Below are 13,363 nucleotides of genomic sequence, written 5' to 3' on the forward strand. Positions count from 1 at the left end.
AAAATGTTTCATGAGGCCATGACTATTTTCAAGTTAACACTGAAAATCTTTTACAACTGGGGGTTCGTGTGCTTTTACAACTGGGGGTTCATTATACTTTTCCAAATATTTGTCTTTCTCCCCCTCCCTCCCCTCCCACTCTTCAGCTGGCATGCCAGAGTCACCCGCTACAAAACTCATTACATTTCATTTCAATTCACTGACTCATAACAATTACTGACATATTCTGTAAGTTCAAAATTCCAATGTGAAATAACAGGATTCTGATAAACACAGCAGCTTCCATTCATATTTCATTAGGAAAAACAAAATTAAGTGACTTGACTTTTACAGACACACATCTGTACAGAGAGAAAAAGAGCGTAAATGTCCTCTCTTCTGCACAGCAGACTTTCTTTTGGGTTTTTTTCCTCTTGGCTCATCCTGATTTGAGCTGCAAATCATTTCCTGGCTGTATTGGACAGCTTTGGCAGAGCAGAGGGATTTAGAAGCTGCTCCTGTATATTCTTGAGATTTTTAGGAAAACTCATTTCCTTCTATTTTTGACAGTTAGAGTAAGTCAAATTTCCTCATTACTGTTTTTATTAGTCTGATGACAGAAAGGTCACTAGCTTTCAAAATCAGAAAGAGACCTAGTTGTCCAACTTTAAATTTTGCTTTCGAGTCACCCCTAGGGACAACAGAGGAACTAGATTCTGGTTTTCCCCCAGCTTTCAGGTACTGTCCATACAGACACACTGATACACATTTTCCTCATTAGGGAAGACAACAACGGTGGAAGACCAGGTGCAGCATATCCTAGGAAGACAGACTGCCAAGTCACACTAGTTCTTCACCAGCAATGCCAAGCCATAGACGTTGCCACCAGGTGACACGGCCCTGGCAGGGACGGTGGCACAGGCAGCTGGTGCTGCCGCACCCACGCAGGGGATCGGTCAAGGAAGCTGAAAGCACAAAGGAAAGACTATACTGATGAGATTCAGTTATAAATCCAAAGTATCTTTTTCTGCCTAACATTTGAATTGTGAAACATCACATAACATTGGGCAAAGGGAGACTAAAAAAGCAAACCAGCTAATCTCAACACAAAGCCTCTGAATTAAGAATATGTTTGGTAACTTCTGTAAGAAAACAGAGCACAGGACCAAGTAAAATTTATCCTAGGACTAAATGCTACATTGTTCAATGACTTCTTTTTTTTTTTTTTTTTTTTGGGGGGGGGGGGGGGGGGGAGGTTCCACACTACAAACTGTGTTCAAGTTTCCTTATGTGAAGATAAGCTTAATTTCAGGATTACTATTCCTGCCTAGAAACCTTTCATCCTCCTCCATACAAATACGCATGCGCACACGTGTTCTGCTCACAGCTCTGAAGAATACTGCGTCGGGGTGGACTGCAGTTCCATTAAACAAACTGGCAAAATAAGATACAGAGGACTTGAATAACTTCCCAAAATTCATTCCACGTGTGCTTTACTTTATATTTTTGTTTCAAAACGCATTTTACCTTCAAATATTTACAAAACTATAAATATTCTTCAACTGAAAAACAGAGATCTTAATGAGTCTAAAGGCTATTTTATCTCCCAAATTGGCTACACTAATTAAGTAACTGTGTTAAGAGTAATTAATTCCTCAAATATATGTCTTAAGCACAGGGCCAAAGAGGCAGGTATACTGAACCTATTTCAATGCGTGAAGAATAAAGGTCTAATTTAAGGAACATCAGGGGGTTCATCCCACAAGACGGGGAGCGCTCTGATCTCAGCTGTACAGCTCTTAGGCTTGTCATCCATCTTTATGGGCATTAGTAGCATTGCTGACTCCTAGATTAAGTATGTTTCATAACCAGAACACTTAACTCTTTGTAGGATGGAGGCTCGAAGGAGTGCTTTGTCTACACCAATTCCTTCCAACTGCACCTCTGCTTCTAAGGATGACATTCAGCGACTCTTCACAGCTCCCCTGTCACACATTTCCACTGTTAATTAAACTCTGCTTTTCCTCCCACCTCCTTTCCCCGCTCTGTGATTGCTGGCTGATTCAACTTCTCGTCAGCAAATGATTTTTCTGACAGAGGTCCAGCACACCGGATGAGAGGGCAGCATGACAAACATTTGTTTATCCACGTCTCAGTGCACCAAACTAAACTGACTTTGGCAGGACTCTCACTTGCTGTGAGGGAGCTAAAAACTTTGATTAAAACTGGAAATGACCCAGATTACAATGTTGCCATTGCTTTTCACGTTAGAACAAGCAAAACTGCCCCAGGAGCTTATGATCACATGGATCTGCCATGCTCTATCTCTGAGGCTACTCTTTTCTTGGAAGTCAGTGTAAGCCAGGTTTGTCAGAAGCCATAAAACACATTGGTATCTTGTAAGCTGTGTAACGCTCGGACATAAGTCCTGACCTCGTACAACACCTTCAGTAGGAAAGGCCACCTTTATTTCAGATGTTTCACAGTTGCCTGTAAGGCTGAGAAATGCCACTTACAAAGGGTACACCCTTTGCAGTAAAGTTAAAACTGTAGCAGAGGTCTTACCAGTCAAAGTTGGCTGTCTCTTCTCTCATACGCTTTTAAACACAGCCTTATTGCATATTTTGCATACCTACAGATCTGTAATACCATGCCTTGAAGTATAAAAGTCTTCATTTTTAGCATGTTGTAAAGAGTGAAGAAACATTAAATTGTTTTTTAAAGAATCAAGCAGCTAAAAATCTACTATTTGCATTTCCCAAACGCCTCTCAGTCTTTTACAACAATTTTGTAGAGATAGGGTTAAGTTTATTTTCCTCTTACAAAAAAGTCTTACAACAACATATGTAAAAAGTATTAAAATATAAACATTAAATGCATAGTTCTGGAAAAGATAGATGATTTAGGGCTTAAGTCAACTTAAACCATAAAAGATTAAGGATAAACTCTCCTTGATGAGAGAAGACTTTACAAATGAGCAAGGACTTACTCACCATTTCTGAAACTTTCAGTAAAAGTCAGTGTTGGTGACAGAGTTAACATGTCAGGCTGATTTAACTTGATATGACAATTCCTGTATAGCTTTAAATTCAAAAAAGCTAAGTAACCTCCTAAAACAAAAGACATCAACAAAGCAGCACAGAGTTCAGATGCTTAAGTTCCCAGCTGTCAGTCATATAATCACATACATTTGATCTTCAAGTGTTAAAAACCCCCCCAATACTAGATATGGATATCTAGATGATGTGTTTTCTTCACTACCTTCTGTTTAAAACACTTAATACTAGACTGACACAATCCTAAATGTACCCTATGTTCATTGCAATAACTACACTTACTGTTATAGATTTTTTTTTCCTGTAACCAGCAAGCAATACAGCGAGTTACACTGGAATAAATTTACAACAGAGCTTTAAAGAGAATTCTAAGTCAGTGGGCTACCCCCGTGCATCTTACTGCAACCTAAATTATGAAAGGAAGCAGAAGTTAGCGACTTCAGTTAAAAGGAAAGACAGAATGGCAGTGAGAAAGAAGAGAGGAAAGAGACAAGAAAAAAGATGTTTATTTTTATACAACCTTATCAGTGTCATGAGGATACACTTGCTGCCATATACACATACTTTGTTAGCATTATTTGTTCATGTTTACTGCATTCTGATCATTGGGTCAAATCATTAGCGCTCCCTTCCATGCAAAGATGCACAGAAAAGTCTCAAAAAAGTGTACAAGTTTCAATTTTCAAAGTTTCTGAATCGCAATATATACATGATGACAGTGCTTAGCTGATGCCATACAAGCTATTTTGCCATAGACATGATGCTCTAATTACAGCTTACAAAAGTAGTTTTTAAAACTCAAACTACCGTGAGGTTTTATTAGCAGGATATCAGTCTATCTACTTCTATTACCAATTGTTAATTGGAAGTACAATAATTGAACACACACACATATACCTTATGACTGCTTAAAAAGCAAACATAAAACCCCAAGTGTATCAGGTTAGTCAGAAATAATGTGATCCTTGCTGTCTACCACTCTTTCACTTACTTCTTCACAATTTGCAAAATGACTTATTTTATTTCTTGCACTCTTTGACATTACATCACAAGTGATGAAATATAACCGCTGGAGCAGTGGGACCAAACATACAATGACAATAACTGCTGCTACTACTTATTCAAAACATCCCGCAACAGCTTAAGCTCTGATCTAGAAACAACTGCTTTTACCTTGGTCTTCTTGCTTTTTGCCTGGGATGGCTTTTAACTCTGCTTTATTCAGCGCATCTTGCCGTGACAAGCCATTTGTCTCCAACGCTCCGTTTTGTCTGAGAACTTCAACAACATAGAGCATACAGCATACGCCCCTCTCTCAAGGCCCTATATTTCCACTAGATAGTCCAGTGACATGGGTGATGACTTTTCCACAATTATTTTAATGCTAACAACAACATATCTAGCTACTGTGAAAATATCAGCATGCAAGTGTATATTACACTGAGATTCTGGCAACAGAACAACTTCCAGGTTATAAACTGCATCTGCTGTCTTCACTGCTAACTTCCTTACAAGAGAAGTGCATATTTTCACGGACCCACACTCAAAATGTAAAAACATCCCCTGGCTCCTATATCCTAATTCTTCAGCATTTAGTATGAGAAAGAAAAAGGTACATTTAAAGACAGGTCTTAGTAAACCTGTAAGTGCAGACAGGTGAAACGAGAACTGTCACATACTCCAGCTCACATGGATTATACAGGTTGTCCTTGGCTTACTGTCAAATCAGCAGTGCTGTCTTCTGTTCTACAAACATGACGTGGTATTAGGGATGCGTACCTTATCAGAGAAACATAGAAGTCAATTTTATGAATGATCTGTAACATAGCTGTTTTTAACAATGCCAATTAACCTATTCTGGGAAAACATATCTCCAGTCCACTAGTTCAGTGTTTTGAGGTTTTTTTTTTTCCTCCCTTTACTGCTAACTGAATTTTTTTTTCCTAGCATGTTCAGATGTTCTCTACTTAATATAAAATACTAGTTTGGGGGGGGGGGGGGGAAAGGGGGCGGCCAGCTGTCTTTCAGCATTATTGCTGAAAGCCCAGGCATACACAAAGCAACAACATCAATTATCGAAGTAGGATAAAATCATGTCAGACACTGCAGTCTGCTTCCTGACTTTAATATTGTTTAAGAAGCAAGAACTTTACTAAATTAACATTCAAATAAAACCTAAAGATGCCTACACAGTAAACATCTTGCAATTATTCTATGTCATAGCTACCTGCATGTGTAACAAGGCAAATAAGAAAATAATACTTCAAAGGGGTATTGGTCACTTCCTGGATCCATGAAAGGGCTCAGAAGGATGCTACGAACAGATAACTCCTTAAATAAAATCAGTTTCTGCTTCCAGATTTAAATACAATTCAAGCCTAACATGGCAAGAATGTGTCCCAAAACTTTCTCAAGCTACCTCCATATTCGGTGCACATCCACAAGAGACTGGATAGACTTAATCCTTCCTAGTATGCTCTAAAATTTGCTCTTAACCCTCCAAATATGAACCATTTTGCACTGCATTTGTCCAAGTCCCAGATACTGTGTGCCAGCTAAAAAAAAATATATCCACTTCTAAAAAACACATTCTAGAAGGCTTAGGAGAGGTCTTACATTACACAAATCATTAAGAGCCACTGCAGTTGTTTGCTGAATTACGCATGACAAGCCAAAGGCAAAAAGAGAGAAAACATAAAAGCATTCTGCTTTAACAAGCTTCCTGCAATCTCATTTTCAAACTCCCACATTTCTCTCAAAGTTATCTTTTTAATCTAGATTACTCTGTAAATTATATGTAAGAGGATATCATTAACTTTGTGCATTAAGGAAGAGAGTTACAGATTTCCATCAAAACCTCCAGGATGACTAAAATGCAATAGAAGACATTTGCCAATAAATGACACCAACTCCTTCCTAGAAAAAGAGAGTTAGATAAGCTAGATCTCAAAAACCCTGGGCAAGCACATGCCCTTTCAGTACTCCATCTGCACTATTTCCACTGAGGCAGCATTCTGAGCTTTCAGTAGGTATTGTAGATGTTACTGAAGGGACCAAGGCCTTCTCTGCTGGGCAGTGCAGTGAGGGCAGCCACCAGGCAGCAGCAAGCCCTTCGGACCTGCATAATCCTGGCACACGGTTCCTGTCACTAGAGCCACTCATAAGATCCCCTTTGCCAGGGAAAGCCTATGGACTCCTTCTCCCACACATCCTGCAGCCAAAGAGGTTTGCACACTCCTGATCTACCTGCAGACTCCATGCTTTCCGTTCCTCTGTCAGGGCTCAAAGTGCATCCAAGCTGCGTTCACTGTTCCCATTGGTACCTGGTCACATTTGGTCCCGATCAGCTTTTCTTCACCATCACCCTAATAGACCATAATTTAGACTCACCTCTTTCTAAAAATTTTCCTCCTCTACCCTGTAACAGAAAGTAATTGAATTTCATTAGTGAGACATTTAGCAAGAGCAGATATAACAGAAAACATCTATTTCAAAGCTGCTATTGAGTCCTTCTGGTCCATTTTCTGGACAGTGCAAGTTAACGTATCTCAGTAAGAGAAATAGAAGGTAAGAAATTGTCAAATTCATTGCTCTTGCTAGGAATGGTCTCTGTCCATGGGAACTCACATTCCCAACCTGCTGAACCTGATACCAGAGCTGTTTTGGACTGCAAGAGCATCACACACCTTGAAAGCTAACTAGAAAGTTTAAGATACCAATGCCAAAGGAGCACAGACATAGTGTGGACTCCTGCTAGGCCATGACTGAGGGACGGCACTGCTCACGGTAACTGGAAAAGGAAGGTGAATTTGGGAATCTGACAAGTCATTTGCCTAATCTAGAGGATACAGTAGTATAGTAACATGACCTCAGTCCTGGAGGCCTTACAAGTTTCCTAATCTTTATTCAACCAAGCATCAAAAGACAATCAATGATCCTACACTTTCTGTTAGTAAGTGAATATATATTTTGAAGGAAGGTTTTGTTGGCTTTTCATGGTTTGAGTTTCACGCTATGCTGTAAACATGCAGTTGCCAAAATCTGCAAATAATACCACTTCTAAAAAAGTTCTAACAGAACTATAAGAAAGACTTTTTTACTGGGGGGGGGGGGGGGGGGGGGAACCCACACCAGCAGCAAGCGAGTCTCTGGGCTGGAAGCAGAATCTGAAGCCTCCTCACATAGATGAAAAAAACAAGTCTCAGCCATTACAGTCACAGAACACTTCCCATATACGAACTAATGAGTGGTTTCTTTCACCATATCTGTACGCAATGGCTTTAGAAGGTAAGTATTTCAGCTCATCCATCTCATTTCAGGATTAACTTAAAGCCTAGTGGCAGTGAATTTTTTTTTTTTTTTTAATAAATAAATATCTATATTGCAACAGCACGTGTGACCTAACCTAGCGCGGGACTTTGCGGTCCTAAGAACAAATGTTTTTTTTAAGTAAAAGTCACTTGCTAGGAGTGGTTATACTGTAAAAGAGCATAACATATTTTATAGTCAGTATATCAACAGGCAAGTTGAGAAAACAAGCAGAGTAAGAAGCACAAGCAAACTACAGCTGCTACAAAGAAAAATACATACAGAAGGTGAGAACAGGGAAAGGTGACAGGAAAGGAAATAAACTGGGAAAAAAGTGACGGTAATAGCAGGGGTGAGCATAAATCTTCCCACTGAGCAATGCCATGAAGTATTTTTAAGTCTGCATGGCTGCTGCAGTTCTGGAAAACAAATGGGTAATGCAGTTTAGAAATACACCCTTAATAAACTTCACATGACAAGCAGAAAACCTGGACACACAAAACACAACCGGTCACTATTCCTCAGCACCTTCCAACCTGCATGGCAGGAAAGTCTATCCCAAACCCCTTCAACACTGGACTACACCTTTTTTAATCGTCACTGATTTGAGAGCCCAGGAAAAACCCTTAAAAAGAAGTAAATATTGTACATACATTTTTATACTGCAGGAAAAAAGGGACAGACAGATCAAGTTAGATAACACGTCATTATTTGGGCTGGGAACAGATACCTCTCAGAATATCATTCCCTTTCATTAAACTTCGACAAAAATAGTATTTATGAATACTTTTAAATCTTCTCGCTAGTTTCTTTTAACCTCAAATAATAATATGTACTTTTCTTAGCATGTTAACCAGTTCTTAAGGTTGGAAGAAAGGCTTGCCAGCTGTTAATTTTTTCCTTTCAGGAAAAGCTCACTTTTCAAAGTTATTTCCATATTTGGAGGCAATTCTTTGTATCAAGCAACCTTCTAGAAGCTTTTGAAGCAAGTGGGCTGAGATTTCTGAAGGAAGATACTGTCATTTGCAACTGACCCCAGGAGACTGAAGTAAAAGGAAACTATGCTCAGAACGTTCCCGCACGCTGCACAGCTATTCCTCCTTCAAAGGCACGCTTTTGTGTAAGGCCCCAGAATCCTCCTGCCAATCTGGGTGGTGGAGAAAGCGATCTCTGGAGCGTCAGAAGCTAGAACGGTGTGGGACGAAGGTGATAAATACTATATTCCTACAAGTGCATTCTCAGTCCATAATAGTAGGCTTACAAAAGTTACAGGGGTGAAAATTCAGAAATTTTGACTGCATTTAGCTTGCACAGATACAAACACAGCTTTGAAGTACATGGTTTCTTCAAATAACTGTAAACTAAGGTAACATGAATTGCAAAAAGTAACATGATTAACTCTACAACTAAATGCTATATTGAAATTTTAATTTCCATTTTGGAAGTAAATCAAAGTAACCACTTAATTATGTTTGTAGCAGGACCACACCATAACACAAAACCTACATGGAAGAAGAAAGAAAGAAGGAACTACAGGTATTTAAGACTGCAGACACTGGCATTCGAAAGTCTAGAAATCTACCAGGTAACAAGCAAAGCAAGCATTGATTCCACAAGATGAGCCTCTCACTGTACCCAGGCCTTTCATTAACTCACTGTAGCTTGTCATTGAATATTTCCACTGCAGAACATGCTGGGGGAACACCTGGAACTGCCAATGATGAAGGGGGTTTATCGTGTGCCCAATTTAAGCTTATTTCTAGCAATTCAAACTTCTCACACAAAAAAAAACAAGTGTTACAGTTCCATCTTTTTTTAGGACAAGGCATTAGGAACACGCACCAACTAAGAAGGTATCTCTATCCATTCATAAATGTAGCCTAAATATGAGAATCAAACTGCTCTAACTACAGTGGTACAGTTAAAGCAACAGTTTTCTACTTTGCAGACACTTATATACGGACAAGGGAGCTCAACATAGTTATAGCTTACTCCTGTGCAGAAGGAGAACTAAGCACAAAAGGAAGAAAGCACCTTAATACAAGTATAACTACATTCATATCAAGAAACTGAGTTGTCTACAACTCTCAGGAAAAAAAAAAATATATGAAATCTCTCCTAACATTCCCTCTGCAGAGTCTCTGATTAGGCCAAACCTCTGACTAGAAGAGCAACATATCAAAGTCCAAAGGCTCCCCCGGCAAGACTATCCACCTTATCTAAACTTGTCCATCTACAGTTTCATCTCAAAAAGTAATCTCCTCTGAATATCCCTCTGATTGATTTTCACAACTCTAGCAAACTGATAAAAAACAAACTTTATTACAAGAAGCAGGACAAAATAGTTGGAATGCACTTCTCAAAAAGCATTCTTTGTGATCACTGAAGAACTAAAAACAGCTACTGATTGAAGTTATGGTTACACAGTATCTCCTCATATGCTGCTCTCCATATTAAATGCTATAAATACTAATTAGGAACACTTAAAAGTTTCTTTTTCTAACCTGAATTGCTCAGCTTCCTATAACTTACAAATCAGTTCACTTCTACTACTCACAAGGACTTCAAGAAATATATCAAGATAATCATCCAAACTCAGACTACGTGGGAGTCAATGCTTAACATTCCTCTTTTGAGATTCAAGTGGCATTATGAGATTTGACTCTGTCAAAAATATCTCACTCTTTCAAAGCATGCACCTCTAGGGAAAAAAAGAAGAAAAAAAATCACATTTCTTCGTATGAAACCTGGCATAAAAAGCAACCTCCTAAAGAAACCTCCTTTCAACCCTGAAGTGAGATGCATACTCCCCATCTAAGCTCTAAAAGACGAGTTCCCTTTACACTGCTTTTCATATCAACTTCAGCATTCAGCCTTCGGTATCCCCTCCTCCCTTCAAAAACAAGAACAACAACAGATGCCCTAGGACGAATGGTTTCATTTTAGGTATGTCAGAGCAAGGCTTTAAATTTGACTTTGCTGCATTGTTATAATGGAAAAACCTTAAACACACTTTCATACAGGACAGGACTCACACCAGAGTTTCTCCACCTTTCAGTTTACAGTGACTTACATGAAACGGTAATAAAAAAAGACATATCTAAGCTAAATTGTATAATCAAAGACTTCCCATCTCCCTGGCAAGTTTTTTCAACACTTTACTTGATCTCTTTCATTTTATAAGGGAAGAGAGAGCAGCGTAAGACATCTAGAGTTTTTTTTCTCCCCCTAGCGCTGTACTAGGAAAAGTAGTGTTTCCTACTGCTGCCAGCCCTAATTCTGCAGATTCCAAGGCTCTGTTCAGCAAAAATGATACAAATCCCAGTTCCCTACAGACCTCAGATCTAAGGCGCTTTCCGGACATTTTTAATTACAAGACTGTCAGAACTGCATAAATGCCACTAATGCATAGCAAGTGTTGCTAACAACGATATTGAATGGATGGTAAAAGGGATGGAGACACTGCTGTCTACAGTGGGACAATAAGAGTTAATATTCTGTTTGTCTGTGCAGAATCTTTCCTGAAATATACAAGTTTTCACAAAGATAACAGCTTAACTAAATCACTTTCCAAAGATAGGCCAAATACCGATATGACCTCAGAAGGTAACAACATCAATTAAGAACACACATAAGCCATGGACTACACTTTTTCAGAAGACAAACACACAGATTATGAAAACTAAACCACATCTATGCCCTCATTTAATAAAGCAATTAAGTATGTCCTTAAGTGCTCTGCCATACTGCGTGAATATTATAGAAGCTGACCACCGATGAACCCTCTGCAAGAATAATTTCTTGCAAAAATCCCCAAGGGTAAACTTCATGCCTGCTCACATGTTTTTCTGGCTACAGCTGCACCACCCACAGGCTGGTGTCTCCTCAACTGGTGCAGGCGCAGCCAGGGTCAGGCCCCCTCCACCTTGACACGCGCAGGTGCCACGTGTCGAGTCAGCTGAACAACACAAGAGAACGTTTGCTTTTGCTTCCTAATGGCCAAAGTAATAGACGTTACCAAACACGACAAAAAGCCATCTTCCCCCAAATACCAAGGGGCTCAGGCATATAAATGCTCATTTTCCTACCTGGGGGCTAAGAGCAGAATGCTGGAAAAAAGAAATCCACCTGGAAGCACTGAAGGCATGCACTCCTCGATCTCTTCCCTCTTGCCTCTTTTCCACAGAATGTCAGCACCACCACTTCTTCTCCCACAGGCATGGCAGAGCAAGGAGGAGACAAGGAGTGTACGCAGTATGTAGACCTTGCATCTTCAGCTACTGCTATGCTACAGCCATGAGGCAGCATTGCACGACCCCATCCTACTGAACAACTTTACTTAATACATACGTTTCACAGAATTGTTGAGGTTGGCAGCTCTCTCTTCCAGCTTCATCTTTTCCTCCTTGCTTGATGACCCACTCTGAATGCCAAAACATTACCAATTTTGGAATCTAGACAAGATTTTTCCTACGTTGCAAGGCTATCAAAATGCAAGATGGGCCTTTTAGCCTTCACCTTACATCCACAAAATGTTTGAAATAATTATTTTGGGATCAATATTTTAACTGCAACTGCTGCAACTCTGGTGAGTCCTACAGCAGATGACGACTTTAAAATGGCTTAACAACGACCAATAGTTTTGGGTTACCAAAAAGTAATTGTCATGCTCATACAAAGAGCAAAGGAGAACCTGAGGAATCAGTGAGAGGCAGGCAGACCTTAGTCATGCAAAGATTTTTATGAGCCAAATATTCATGTTAAAACTAGCTATAAGGAAGAGGGAAAAAATGTCTGCAATACTGTCAGTCAAATGCTATCAACTTCAATTCTGGAAAAAGGTTTCAAGCTATCTGCACAAAATATGCATCTGCAAAGACTGACATTACACTCTTACCAGCAAGCGCACTATTACAAGATTGTGCATGCTGAGGTGATGGAGCGCAACACAGACTGCTCGGGAGCCTGTGCAAGTGTCACAGGCTAAAAAAGGCAGTCAACGGACACAGTCGACATCCAGAACGCTGCTCCAACAGCAACCACATGACTAAGGCACTGCTTTTAAGACAGTGCCACGTAAGAAAACAAAAGAAACAAGACTGACGCTGAAGAAGCAGAAAGTGGCACACTGGACAGCCCAAGTCAGAGCTACTGAGGAAAAGAGTGGCCCTCCCACTTGAGAGGTATAATTGAGTCAAGAAGTGAACCTTGCTCTCCACCACAGATGTGGCTCTCCTCAGCCTTCTCCTACATCTCTCAGAGGAGAGGAGGCCTAGAGCAAGCATAGCCTTAATATGAGGGTTTTACAGCTCAATGGGACTACTGATGCCTACACAAATAGCCCTTAAATGGGCCTGCCAGGTGGTCTGGAGTTGAAAATATAATCACATAACACTTGGGAACCTCTTCATTTAACCATATAAACACGTCCACATTTCACTGTTCCCCTATCAGCATCAAAAAAGGCATTAAAAATTGTGCCTCCATAGGAGGACGATAAACACGCATGCAGGCTTTAAGGCAGGTTTTGTTCTCTCTTCCTCAGTTTAAACCTTTAGGGAAGCAGCTTTCTTCCATCTTTCTCCGTGAACAGATTCTGAAGACACCGGGGACGTTTCTAACGGAGACAGTGTCACCGGGTGCAGCAGCAGGATCAGTTGCTTTAGTTTCCCTCCCGTATCACCAGCAGCAGCAACAGGGAAGCCGAGGGCGTGCGGAGGGGCAGAAAGAACACCAGAGCGCCGGCGGGTTGGAAAAGACACTCACTGTCCTACTTGCACACATACTGCTTTCAGTGCAAAATGCTTAAACATGCAGTTAAGTACTGATCAAATTTCATCAACTTATGCATACTGCTATACAGTGAGAAAAGGACTACTTCTTAAAAATCAAGGTGTATTAGTGTGTTACAGCGCCCATGATCATAAAATGTTTGAAACTGGTTACAGCGGAAGTCTGACTTCAACTAGGCTGTAACAAAAAGGAGCTTAGGAAATGGCTACATATGCTGGCCGAGATGA

The 13,363-nt window shown here is 40.1% G+C and overlaps 1 protein-coding gene across 3 annotated transcripts in view; it reads right to left on the reverse strand.

The window, feature by feature from the left end:
- The window catches only part of DLG5 (discs large MAGUK scaffold protein 5), a 119,111-nt gene that overhangs the window by 76,798 nt on the left and 28,950 nt on the right, over positions 1-13,363 (reverse strand). The gene's annotated exons all lie outside the window — the stretch shown is intronic.

Source organism: Struthio camelus, chromosome 7 (assembly GCF_040807025.1).
Source record: "Struthio camelus isolate bStrCam1 chromosome 7, bStrCam1.hap1, whole genome shotgun sequence".
Classification (NCBI taxonomy): domain Eukaryota; kingdom Metazoa; phylum Chordata; class Aves; order Struthioniformes; family Struthionidae; genus Struthio; species Struthio camelus.